Here is a 13,662-nt window from a genome sequence, read left to right as displayed (position 1 = left end):
TAACATGAGCTCTGAGCAAGCGGGCCCTCATCGGGGTCCCTAGTGCTTCTCCCGGGCCTGCACGCAGTAGGTACGCATAAACTGCTGTTGAACTGGTGAGGGTGGGGAGGTGATGCAACCTGCCCTTCCAGGAGGGTCAGATGGGGGCGTGATAACTTGGGGGCACCGCGCCAGGCATGCAGGGGTGCCCTGTTATTTCAGACCCCAGCCTGTAGGCACAACACATCCTTCCGATCCCAGCGGGCCAAGGAGCCGCAGCTGCCGGGACCCAGGCCAGAGCCAAGCTCTGCGGGGCTTGGAACGCCTGGCATAGGGCTGGGGGTGGCGCAGGGGAAAGCCCCCGGGGCCCCTTTGCGGTGAGCAGCCTGTGGGTGGCACCTGGCACAGGCGGGAGGGTGGCACCACCCCCTCCCTGGGGCCCCACCACCCAAGCGCAGCTCCCTCCCTGCAGGTGCCAGCTGGGGAGGGCGGGGCCGCCTGCCCCATCCTCCACGGGTGGGAGGCCGTCGGCGCCGGGGCCTGCTCGCTGCCTGCTCGCTGCCAGGGGTCCGCTTGCCTCCCTGGCCCCTCATGCCTGAGACTCCGGGCTCTGAGGCCGCTGTGAGCACCCCCGCGGCGCAGCTGAGTGGTGAGGTCGCCTGCGGCCACAAGGTTTGCCCGTGACGGAGCTGGGTGCAGATCCAGGTCCGCACCTGCCACCCGGCCTGTTCGCTTTGCTTCTTTACTGTGCGGAGAGACGGGCAGTGGACATGGTCCCACGGCTTGCAGAGGGGTGGGGGCTCGGACTTTATTCGGGACCACGAGACACAGGGAGTGAGGGAGACGTGGCCACTCAGAGCCCCTTCTCAGGGTCAGGTCCCAGGTTGGGGAGGGCTTCACCGGTGGTCCACAATAAATGCCAATAAAAAGCCCAAGAGGAGTGGCTTTGGCCCCAGCCCATGACCCGCGCCGTCCCCCCGTAGTGGACACCACCAGTGCCCACCCAGATTACCTTTACTGGCCGTCACATATCCCCTGGATCACGGCTAACAGCTCACAGCTGTTCCTCCTTGGAGACTAGCCCTCGGCCCAGCAGGAGCCTGGGAGGGTCTGCAAGCTTGGCCCGCAGGGAGGGTCGGCTACAGCCACGGACGGACCGATGCAGGGGGTGTGAACTCTGCCCTTGTGGGTGGGGGTGCTCTGCAGTGCTCTGCATGCCCTGAGCTCCCCTGGGAATAGGCGTCTCAGGCTCTGCTTCTAGGGAAGCGACCTAAGACACCTGCTCTCTCTTCCATGAGCATTTCAGAGGCAAACTTTTTGGTAGAGCTGTCTGCACCCAATACCCCCCGATCCCTCACCTTCTTGTTCCCACCACCCCTGTCCAGGCCGTTAATGACCTTCATGTGGCCGACTGATGCCCCCTCTTCCTTGCTGGGGCCCCAGCTCACCTGGGCTTCCTCTTGTCTCTCTGGCTGGGTCTCCTGAGCCCTGAGCTCTGCCCCAATCTTTTCTCCCCTGGGACCAAGACCAGTGCGGCCGCTCCATGGGAACCTCTGGCTCAAGATGCTCAGCATCTTGTTGCTTAAATCTGCTGTTCTTGGCCTTCCCCCTGACCTGAGCACCTGTTGTCTCAGCAGAAACCTGGTGTTTCCCTGTCCATCCCTCCACCCTGCCCCACAGCCCCTGCAGGGCCTGCCTCTCTGGCCCTCCCCTGGCAGCTGTCAGTGCCTCCCCCTGCCTCCCTTCCAGCCCTGGTCATGCCATGTCACTCCCTTCCTCCAAAACCTGCAGTAGCTCCCTATTGCTCCAGGATAAAGTTAACTCCTTAGCTTGGAGTCTGGGTAATCCCTGTCATACATCACCCCCACCTCTCTTCATCCCCTCTGGAAACCAGAGCTTCACCCTGGCTGACTTCTTCCTCTTCCCAGAGCATGCCAACCCTTTCCTCCTCTGGGACTTTGCCCCCACTGCCTGTAACCCTGGGAGGACCTTCCCCTCTGCTCTGCTTATTCACATCTGATTTCTCTGGAGAAGGAAATCTCACCCCTCCCTGGCTCTTCCTGTCCATAGCCAGGCCAGACACATCCTGGAGCTTCATCCTGAGTCTCTCAGCCCGGGGCCAGCTCAGCACCTGCCTCAGCGCTCCCTTCACTCTGCCCTGGGGGTGGGAGGGGCCGGCTCCCTACCACCTGGGCTGAGGCCTCTTGCCCTGCTCGAAGCCCTCCTTGGCTCCAGGCTGGCCCCTGTGAAGGAAGACCCAGCTCCCATTTCAGCCAGGAGGGCTCTGGCTTGCGGGGTCCTGTGGGCACCGTGATGGTGGTCTGAGCAGGCCCCTGCTCCTCCCAGAACTCAGGGGCTGGGAGTCACGAGCAGGAAGTGGGGCCGAGTGGCAAAGCCAGCCCATGTCAGAGGCATGCGGCTGCCCCGGGCACGAGATGGGAGACGGGCCATGAGCTGGCAGGCAGCCGGGGGACTCGTGGGAGCAGCCACTCAAGCGGTGCCAATTAATGATTGGCCCCAAGTGGGGGGATGGCCTGGGTCGGAGGGACGGCCCCCTTCAGGCCTTGCCTGTGACCTTGGGCCGTGCCTAGATCTTGAGAGCTGAAGGGAAACCCCTCAATGGGCAAATGAACCCCTGCGCAAGGTTCCAATCCCTTTTCCAGCACCTGGTGCTGTTGCTTGTACACCTCCAGGGATGGGGAGCTCACCACTCCACATGAGCTAGATCTTTCTAATGATGCCGCTGCACTGGCTTTGCCCTGAGGCCCCCCAGGTGCCAGTTGCTCTGCTCCCTTCAGGGAGTCAAGACCCACACATGGTGTCACCTCATGTCTGGCGGCCCCCACCCTCTGGCAACATGAGCCCACCCCAGGCCTATTTCCCCATTTAGCGAGAGATGCTTATGGCCAGGCCCCTCTTGACCCATCTCTTCTGTTAGGGGGCAATGAGCTTGGGGAGGGGGGGTGAATGTGTCCTCAACTCTTCTGTCCTGGGGTAGGGGGGCACGACACGAGAGCTGGGGGGTGAACTTGTCTTCCGGGGATGCTTGTTAGAAACTTGGGCCCCCAGTGACCCAGAGCAGACAGAGTATTTCTTACAGGCACAGTAATTGGGTTGGGACTGTTATCAGGGGCTTTCTGACAGGGTGACCTATGAGATGAGACCCAAGAGAGAATTTGGGTGACCCAGACCAGCCTGGGGTGAGCGCAGGGAAGGGGGTTCCAGGCAAAGGGAACAGCAATGCCAAGTCCCAGAGGCCAGAAAGTGGATGGTATTTTCCAGGGACTGCAAGAGGGTGAACCAGAGGGCTGGAAGATCAAAGCCCAGAAGAGGGGGCAGAGCTGGGGCGCAGGGACCCCGAGGGCCCCATAGAAGACAGGGAGGGTTCTGAGCAGGAGAGGGATTTCCCTGAAACACTGGCACCCTCCAGCCATGGCCTCACTCCTCGCCCGAGCCCCGAGCCCTGTGGGACCCACTGGCAGGGGGCATGGGGACTGCAGCTCTGTGCACTCCTGCCCCCACCCCCACCCCGCTGCCAAGCAACGCTGAGTCCCGCCCATCATGTGCAGCCCCAGACATGACCAGGCATAGGGGCCGCCCCTAATCCTGGCTCACGTGGCCGCCTGGGGCTGGCGGCTGGCTCTGCGGTAGGGGCTCAGCAAAGGCCGTCGGTTCCTGGACAATCCGAGGGGGCAGAGTGACTTACCTCTGACTGTCTGAGGCATGAGAGTCTCGAGGCTTCCAAATTAGCCACTGGCGAATCCTCGGAGGAGGGGGCCGACTGTGCCCGGGCACCTTGCCTGGGGTTTTGCCGGCCGGGCCCAGGGGAGGTGTGACATTGGTTCCCGGGAGGGACGAGGGCTCCAGGGCCACGGCTGGCTGGTGCAAACGGACAAATGCCCTAAGTGTCAGGTACACAACAGATTTTGAAGACTTCCAAAGGAAAAGAGCAAGTAAAATACCTCTGCTGATCTTTACAACGAGCCCATGTTGACGTGGTAATGTTTGGGTATATCGGCTAAATAAATGATGTTACCAAAATGAAGTCCACCGGCTTATCCTCATGTTCCTTAGATGGCATGTGTGGCTCGCGTGAGACTTCTGCTGGGTGGCCCTGCTCTGCGGGGCACACGCTTGCCCGGACGCAGCCTGGGCAAAGCCGGCGTGCACACTCGAACCCAGATCCGACTGTCTCCTCCAGCCCGGGGCGCAGCAGACGGAGGGCGGAGGGTCACTGGCCGGCTGCTTCCTGGGGCAGGGCAGGAGGTGTGAGCATGACTGTGCTGGTGGCCCCTGGGGTTCAGCCTGCATGCATTGAGCGCCTGCTGTATGTCAGTCCTGGGAAAGGGCGCCGGGAGGCGGAGTGAAGGCCACCTGGCCCTGTACTTGGAACCTTGCACCCAGGATGCCCCGGGGGAGCCAGCTGCTCGGGGCCCGCTGTGTAACTTGGTCACAGACTCATGCTCTCCTGGTCTGTCCACCCACCCATACCGGGGGGCTGAGGCTGGGGCCGGGACTCAGCCAGAACTTGGGGTCTCTCCTCAGGATGGGGGGCAGGAAGGCCCTCCACTTCCTCAGCGCCCACACTGGGGTTCTGCCCAAGAGTCTAGTGGACAAGGGGTCCAGGGCTCTGGGCTCTGGTCTACGGAGGCAGGACACAGATCACAGGGTGGGCGGGCCTTCACCCTTGGCCTCCGAAAGTTAAGGCCTGGCCGGGCCGTGGCCGGTCTCCAAGCCCGATCCTCCTGCTTCGGTGCTGAGAGGATCATTTCTGTTACAGCTGCAGCCGCCTCCAAGGCCAGCTGTGGGTGAACCCTTTCCATGTTCTACTGTCCATACATCATAGATGGTGAGATGGAGGCTCACGGGAGGCTCATGACTCACCCAAGGTCACATAACGCTAGGGCCTAGAGATTTGAACCTGGTAGGCCAGCCCTGTGTCCCAGCGGGACTCCAGTCGCCAGGGGGCCAGAGGATAGCCTCGGGGAGGAAGGAGTTCTGACGCCACCGCGTCCTCACACATCAGCAGTTGCTAATTTCCCACACGACGGGACGAGGGACTGTGCATGAGGGCAGGCTGTCCGAGGCTGACCTCCCTAACAAGAGGGGCTGCCGGAAGCCAGGCCTGCACGAGAGGCCTTCCCAGGCTCCCCAAAGCTCCGGGGAGGGGTGGAAGCTCCTGGACGGCCATCCCAGCTTGGGACACAGATCCCGAGGCTCCGGCTCATGCTGCCCCTCACGATGTGGTCCTAAGCCAGGCTCTGCTCCCTCTCCGCCCGGTGAGCCCCGTGCCCAGCTGGAGCGTGGCCCACCTCGACGGCTGCTGCGTGGCATGTGAGGGCCTCCCTGGGTCAGAACAAAGGCCTCGGGCACTCGGGGATGCCAGCGTGTTCGGACCTGGTGTGGCTTTTTCCAATGCTCTGTTTATGACAAGGGCAGGAAGAGCTTCATGTGGCGACACTGACTCAGCCACAGGTGAGCTGGGGAGGGGGCCTGGGTGGGGCCAGAAAGAGACCGAGGGACAGATGGGGACAGAGACAGACAGAAAGAGGGACAGAGGGCAACATAAGCACTGACACAGAGGCACGCACACACGCACACCCACAGCCCCGGCACAGCCTCGGCCCACCCACACGTCTGCCCCAGGCCCAGGGTCTCGGCCCGTCCCGAGACACAGAGAAAGCAGCCCACGGGCATGGAGCCCCTCCCGCGTCCCAGCTGCCGCGAGCCCCCCACTGCACTAACTCACTCGCGCGGCGTGGGCGCCTGCGGGCGGATGCTTCGCTGCCTCCCTTTAACAGGTGCAGGGACAGGCATGAGGGTCCGAGCAGCCCGCCCACCTGTCCCCGGGCAGAGCCCCGGCCCTCCTGGCCGCTGCGGGAACCCCAGGCCATCTTCAACTGCACACATAGGGATTTGGGACCTCGCTGGGCTTGGAAGCGTCTCTGGGGTCGCCGGACCCCCATTGTCCCTGCCTCCGGAGGCCCTGAGCCTGAGCCCTGCACGTGCTGGTTTAAGCTCAGGCAGGGAGTTGCACGCCCAGGGCCGGTGACTGAGCCCCGTCTTGGGCCAAGGGGCCAGGAAGGCTCGCGGGCCCCGCCCTGGGCCCCTGGGCTCCTCCCCCCAGCTCCTGTGCTCCCTAGCACCTGGACATGGGCACCGCACCTGCTTGCCTGGGTGACACCAGGAGATGCCGGCTTGGCCTGGGGTGTCTCCTGGCCTCCCTCGCCTCAACGTCTCCATCCATAAACTGGAGGTGGGGACAGTATTCTCACAGCCACTTCCAGGCTTGGGAGAGCCCGGGGGCCGGGTGGGGTGGGCGCAGGGGCTCAGACGCACTCACCAGCTGGCAGTGTCCTACTGGCCAGGCCTCAGGCCTGGAAGACTCGGGGACCCCACTCCATCCCTACCATCCATGTCCCTACCCCACCTCAGCCCCGGCTTCCCTGTCCTGACCTGCTTCTCAGGGAGATCCAAAAGCTCCCTGCTAAAGAGGTTTAGAACCCGCTGCACTGGCCTCACTGCTGTATTACATGGGGAAACTGAGGCTGAGGGGAGTGAAGGGTTGGGTGGCCCCTGGTTCCACCTGGGTTGGCACCCGTGATGGTGAGCAGCAGGGCCGGGGCCCCCCCAGGCCCAGGGCTTGAGTGCCCAGCCCCTGCTTCCACTGTGTCCTGCGTGCCCCAATCTGCCTGTGGCCAAGGCAGCTCCTTGATTTCCCCCAAACCTGGTCCTCTGACCCACAGTTTCGGTGCCCAGCTGCCCAGGCCCCACTCCAGGAGACTTCTGGATTCATCTTTCCTGAAACCCTCACCCAGTCCACCTGCTGGTCCGTTGCTTCCACCCTCAGACTGTGTCCCAAGCCGGCCGTCCTCACCGCCTCCACCTGGCCGGCCACCAGTGTTTCTTACCCAGACCCTTGTGCCCTGCTCCCACTGTGCTGCCCACAGTCAGCTGGAGGGGCCCTTTCAATGTCGGTCACAGTGGCACCCTCCAGGGGCTCCCCCTCTTCTTAAAGCCAGCCCCCTCCCCCTGAGCTCTCCAAGTCGACACGGTGTGGCCCATTTCATGTTTCACCCTCTCCGTGGGGTCGGACTGCTCACACCCATCTTGTTCTCTTCTCGGGGCCTTAGCCTTGCAGTATCCTCTGCCTGCACACTGTTCCCTGACCTGTGCATGGCTCTTGTCTCTCATCATTCAGGATGTCCCCAAGAGGGGCCCTCCCTGGTCACCCCCCAGTCACCTGTCCTGCTGACCCTCCATGGTGACCGTGGCCCTCTGCCCATGCTCTCGGGGAATCCCCTCCTGGCTGTGTGCTTGGCCCTGAGCTGGGGGCCTCACCCCTGGGGCTCTGGGGTTTGGCCGGAGGGCAGGCTGTGCTTGGTGTTGGGGGCACTGGATGGTAACAGAGGATGGCGGGGACGGACGCCAGCCAGCCCAGGTCGCAGGCACGGTCAGCCGGATGGGAGGCAGGACAGTGTGCTTTCCCTGTCCGGTGGGTGGGGAGCAGTCTGAGCATGACCCTGGGGTCCCGGGTCAGATCCCAGCCCTGTGGCTGGCCTGCTGTGTGACCTTGGGCCAGTCACCTGCCGCCTCTGAGCCCAGCATCCTAACCATGAGTGTTTAAATAGAGGACAAGTTGTGCACAACCCCTAAAAACCATCAAGTGCTGTATGTTTTTAAGACAGCTTATTGAGGTAGAATCCACATACCCCAGAACTCATCTGTGTAAGCATCCAATTCTGTAGTTTCTAGTCTCTTCACAGAGATGTCCACCCATCACTGCCTTCAATTTTAGAACGTTGTCATCACCGCGAAAAGAAACCCTGTGCCCCTCAGCTATCATCCTCCAAGTCCCCAGCTCATCTTGACAACACTCATCTGCTTCTTGTCCCTATGGATGTACCTATTCTGGAAATTTCCCATCAGTGGGATCATACACTAGGTGGCCTTTTGTGGCTGGCATCTTTCACTCCGTACATGTTTCCGAGATCTCTCCCTGTTGTAGCGTGTGTCCGTGTTTGAGTCCCTTCTGTGGCAGGGGACTATTCTGTTTTGTGGCCAGCCCACCTCTTGTTTATCCATTTGTTGCCGATGGACACGGGCTGTTGCAAACACCGCTGCCGTATTTATGTAGAAATTTCTGCGTGGACACACGTGTTCATTTCTCCTGAGGCTGCACCCTGCAGGGGATTTCTGAGTCCTGCAGTAACTCTATGATGGCTGTGGCACTTTCCATCCCCCCCGCCCAATAGCACGTGAGGGTTCTGGAGTCCGGCGTCCACGCTGACACTTATTATTGTCTGTCTGTCTTGCTTTAGCCATCCCAGTGGGGCTGGAGTGGCATCCCACAGTGGTTTCGATTTACATTTCCTTGATGGCTCAGGATGTTGAGCATCTTTCCTGTGCTTACTGGCTGTTTTTATACCGTCTTTGGAGAAATGTCTTTTCAGATCCTTTGCCCATTTTTCATTGGATTGTTTGCCTTTTTATTATTGAGCTGTAGAAAATGCCATATTGGGGCACCTGGGTGGCTCAGTGGTTAAGCGTCTGCCTTCGGCTCAGGTCATGATCCCAGGGTCCTGGGATTGAGCCCCACATCAGGCTCCCTGCTCAGCGGGAAGCCTGCTTCTCCTTCTGCCCCACCCCCCACTTGTTCTCTCTCTCTCTCTCCCTCTTTCTCTCAAATAATTAAAATCTTTAAAAAAAAAGAAGGAAATGCCATATTTAAGGGGCCAGTACGGGTTGGCGGAGAGGCAAGGGGAACTGAACGGCATTGGCCACCAGCCCGGGACGTGTGCAGGGGCACATGCTCGCTCACACTCACGGGAGCCGCATTCATGCGTAAGCCCGGGTATATGCCCAGGGCCACACGCATGTGCACGCACACAGAGGTACACCCACGGAGACCCCATGTGTGGCGTGTCACTCGTGGGGGTCAGGCCTGCCCCCCAGGCCCTCTGGTACAGCCACTCGGCCATATCAGAGCTATTATCTTCATTTGGCAGGTGGGGAGACGGAGACATGAAGGGCCCCTTGACTGGTCCAAAGTCACCCAACTGGCCAATTTTAGGATCTAGACTTGAACTCCAGGTGTCAGACTCTGACCTCCCCTCTGGAGTGTGTGTGGCCCCAGACCTTTGAAACCCCGAGTCACTTCAGAACTTCGGGTCTGGACTCCCCCACTCCCTGAGCTGCTGTGTGACATGGGGCAGCTTGCGGACTCTGTCTGGGCCTCAGGCTCCTGGTTGGGGACAGAGGGATGGCACTGGATGGTCCTTAGCTCTGAGGTCCCAGATTCTTGGCCCGCCTTCTAAGAGCAAACCAAGTGCCTTTCCCACCCTGTCTCCCCAGACTTGCAGTTAATCAGGTCATTATGAGCTCAATTATGGCCTTCTAAAAATAGTACGCCACATCCCGAAGTGGCAGGTAGCTTTGAGTGGACAGTGGGGGGAGCATCTGGGGCGTGGGGAGGGTGGGCTCGGCCCCCAGCTCCTTCCCAGGAGGGTAGGGGGTGCTCAATTCTGTCCCGCTTTGCTCAGGAGGCGTTTGTCCCCTCCGGCAGCTGCTCATAAAGATCTGCCTGGTGCCGGGTGCCCTCCTTTGGGTCAGGGTGAGGGGATGACAGGATGGACTAGGTCCCACTATCCCGGGCAGGTCCCCTCACCCAGGGCATCGAGGTCTGGCTGGCACCGTGAGGGCATGGAGCGGGCAGGGCCTTGCATCTGCTCTCTCTGAGCCTGGCATCCAGCAGGGTCAGCGAGGGCTTGACTGTGAACAACCTATCGGAAAGAAAGAATAGAGCTGGGTAGCCCCCGAGGGGGCCTGGTGCCTCAGTTTTTACCCATGTGGCAGTGGTTTCTGAAGGTTCTGCTGCTCCAGATATTTTGGGTTTATCCAGAATATTGGGGGAGGGGGTAGCGGGGCAGGGCCAGCCCCTGGGAGGAAGCAGAATGATGTCTGGGCTTGTTCTGGAAGCCCTGGGCTTTACCTGGAGCCTCCTCAGGCCTGCTCACCATTTGGGGTGATGCCCGTCTGTCCTGTTTGTTCTCAGAGCTGCTCCTGGGACAGTGGAGCAGGTGAGAACTGTGAGTCCCACTTGACAAATGGGGACACAGGCTCAGAGAGGGTGAGTGACTTGCCTGGAGCCACACGGAGGTACGGCTCCAGGTCCAGTGCTCTCCTGCCTATTCCGGCCTGAGTGTCCCGCTCTTCACTCTGCTTTGTTGACACCTTGGGCCTTGCAGGTTCTCGCAATGGTTCTCGCCTTGACCTGCCAGGCACCAGAAGCAGATGGCCCTGGAAATAGCAGTGACTGCCTCAGGGCCAGTGTGTGCAGGGACCCACCCAGGGCTCATGAGGCCATGGAGGGGGGGGCGGCCAACGAGCAGCCTGCCTGCCTCTAGCGTTTCCCAGGGACACTGCTGGATGCGGATGCTGGCTCCGGCGTCGGAGGGTGCGGATCCGTGCTGGGGTGGGCTCTGGATCCCAGGAGGGTCCCCGGGCCTCCCGGGACTAATGTGTGCCCCCCGGACTGCTGCTGGACGCAAGCAGACCGCCCGTGCTGCCTTTACCCAGCTCCCCATCACCAGACCCACCTGAAGCAGCTGCTGAGCTCAGATGGCCGCTGTCCCCGTCACCTGGAGCAAAGCTTTTCCCACCTGGAGGCTGGCTCAGTGTTCCCATCCCTCCCTGAGATGGTCTGAGCAACCAGACTGATTTCAGGGGGTTGCTATGGAGATAAAAGAAGGCAAAGTGTGTAAAGCGCCCAGCCCCAGACCTGCTCATGTGCAGGGCTTGGGGACAATGTTGGGGGGGGACACAAAGTAATCAGACCTGGGTCCAGCCCTCCACCCCTACAGCCCAAGGGGCACCTGGCAGGAGCCCAAGAGGAGGTTGCCTCACCCTGTTGGGGCTCTCGGGAGCAGGGGCATCCCCGCTGTGTCCGAGCGCGGGGAGCTGCGGACACGTGGACCTGGGCAGCAGCGGGCCAGCGCCCACCTGGGCGGGTATCAGGGAACCAGGTGGCTGCTCTATTCAAGGCTAGTGGTGTGCACTGGAAGCAGCCGCATCTACCCCCCAGGTGGGCCTGGCCAAGCTAGGCTGCGGGGAATGGCAGGTGGGGATGGGTGGGGTCAGATCCCAGGGGCTTGAAGTCATCTCAGAGGTCTGGCGAGCCGCCCACGTTTGCTGAGCAAGGCCCAGAGGTTCGAGGGGCTTCTTTCTAAACCCAACACCCATTTGTTCTCCTCTGGAGGAGGATGCTCAGACATGCACCGGGGGCTGGCAAATGGCCCCAGGAGTGACTGTCCCTCACCTCCCCCATGCCTGCACACACTGTGAAGCCCCATGAGGCAGCATCCAGCTCTGTGGGTTGGCACAGTGATGCTCCCAGCCCGTGGGGCTGTCGTGTGAATGATATGAGGTGTGTGTGCAGAGAGCAGGGGCCATGAAGCCCCCCGTCTGAGACTTAACGTCGCCTTCCGTGATTCTCCCCCAAATGCCGCTTGCTCCCTGATCACCTCCCCCTTGTCGTCATGGCGAGACAGAGGGTTTGGCTCATTAAAACCAAATAAAAAAGGAATTAGTGGGAGTGGCTGCCCTGTGAGTAACTGATGAGTAACTGGGAGTCTGTGCTGGGCATGGGTATGAACCAGGGGACGCCGGGAACTCGCACAAAGGATGGAAGGGAGGCTTTCGAGAAATGTCCTCCAAGCGCACGGGCCTCTGTGCCTGCTTGCCTGCCCGGGGGCTTCGGGACAGCAAGGCGTGGGAGGCACCAGTTTGAATTTTGGGCAGAGGAGGGTCGGGTGGCAGGCGCCAGGGCCTCCGAGGGAACGCCCACGCTGTCCTAGCTCAGGCAGGGCTTGGTCGTGGGACTGGTAACTCCATCGGCCAGGCCTCTGGGTGTGATTGCGCAATCCTGTGAGATTTCCACCCCACCTGCCGGGCGCTGAGCTTGGGACATGCCCTCTGTGAGGCCGGCTCCCGCCTGCGTTCACCTGCCGACCAGTCGCTGAGCCCCAAGGTTCACAGATCGTCCAAAAGCGGCATTTCCTCCCCAAGGGCCCCCGTCGGTGCCTCTTCTCTCCTCTCTTCTGCCCAAAGTCGCTTAGCTGCAAAGAGACCCTCCCTCGCTTTGGAGGGTTTTGATGCCACCGCCTGGGCTCAGATTCTGCTCCGGCCACTAACCCCTAGTGTGATAGGCTCACCTGTGGGCCGGAACAGCGACGAGCCTGCCTTGCACGACAGTCTGGGCGCTCGGTGAGAACAGACGTGAGCGTGAGGGTGTCTGGCGCGCTGGGAGAGCTGGTGAGTGAGAGCCATGATTCGGGGCCGGCTCACTCCATCGTTCCCAGAGCCAGACAGGCTCGGGCACCAAGTCCACAGCCCTGGCCCCGGCACCAGGACAGAAGGCACCATGCGCTTCGGGAGATGTCTCCGGCCACCCACGACTGGCTCCCCCAGATCTTGACGGCCTCTTTCCTTCTTACGCTTGAGCTCATACTTCTAGCTCCAGGTCACCAAACTGTTTCACACCTTGGCACCTTTGGTCCTGCCATGCCCACTGCTAGGAGCGCACACGCCCACTGCACACGGCCACAGGCCACACAGACACTCCGCAGACACACGGCATACACGTACACGCTCACACATGTCACACACACACTCATATGCACTTGTAGGGAGTTAACTCTAACCTCTTGTTAAGACTCCCTTTACCCAAGGTGTCACCTCCTCCAGGAAGCCTTCCCTGACTCCGCCCCTTGCAGAGGCAGGTGGGGACACCCTTTGAGGTTGCTTGACCCCTGCGCCCTTTCTCGCAGAGCTCTGTGGTCACCTCCTCTCCTGGAACCCCCGACATAGTTTACCGCACGCTCCCCTGCCGTGTGTGCCTCATGCGTCCACGTGTGTGAGTTTGTCAGCAGGCCAGCAACAGTGGGGGGCTTGGTAACCTGATGCCCATCCTTTCAGATCACCTAGACCTAACTTGAAGCCAGGGATGGGGAGCCCCATATTCTCCCTGTGCTTGACCCTGTGTCTGCCTGGGAGCTCCCAGCCAGCCCACCTCAAGCCCGGCTGGGGGTTCCTCGGTGCTCCCCAAAGGGCAGCTGTGCTGAGAGATGCTTCTCACAGGAGCGGTGCCAGGGCAGCAGAACCCTATGCTGCCGGTCGGCAGGCCGTGGGGGGTCGTGCACCGACGCCAGGCCGGGTGGGGGGCGGGTGTGGGCAGCAAGGGCCAGGAGAGGGGCAGGGGCTGGACAGGAAGGCCGTGGCAGCCCTGTGTCCTTTGCAGACCCCAGTCTTGCTGGGGAGGAAGGAATGCCCAACACCACTCTCCCTTAGCTCTTCTCAGAGGAGGGACGTTTCCAGGGAGCTGTGGCCCCTCCTTGGCAGCAGAGGTCAACCAAAGCCTCCTCTACACTGGGCCTCCAAGACCAGCAGGTCCTACCCTGGTCCTCAGCCCAGATGGGAGAAACCCCAGGGAACAGGAACCCCCCAGAGGGAGAGCCCCCCAGGGGAAGCTCCCCCCAGCAGGCTGGTAGGTGAGGAGGTGGACCCCAGAGCACATATTCAAGGCCGATCACAGCGGGCATGCAGGCGGTGCTTAATGGATGTTCATGGAAGGGACATGACTTGACCTTCAACCCTCTCTCAATCTGGGGGTGATCACTCTAACTC

The 13,662-nt window shown here is 61.2% G+C and overlaps 1 protein-coding gene across 2 annotated transcripts in view; it reads left to right on the top strand.

Annotated features, from left to right (window-relative positions):
* The window catches only part of WNT7B (Wnt family member 7B), a 49,844-nt gene that overhangs the window by 26,042 nt on the left and 10,140 nt on the right, over window positions 1-13,662 (top strand). The window lies entirely within an intron of this gene.

This window comes from Halichoerus grypus, chromosome 6, assembly GCF_964656455.1.
Source record: "Halichoerus grypus chromosome 6, mHalGry1.hap1.1, whole genome shotgun sequence".
In the NCBI taxonomy this organism is placed as follows: Eukaryota; Metazoa; Chordata; class Mammalia; order Carnivora; family Phocidae; genus Halichoerus; species Halichoerus grypus.
The sequence above is the reverse complement of the archived record's forward strand: the minus strand, read 5'-3'. Positions and strand labels throughout refer to the sequence as shown.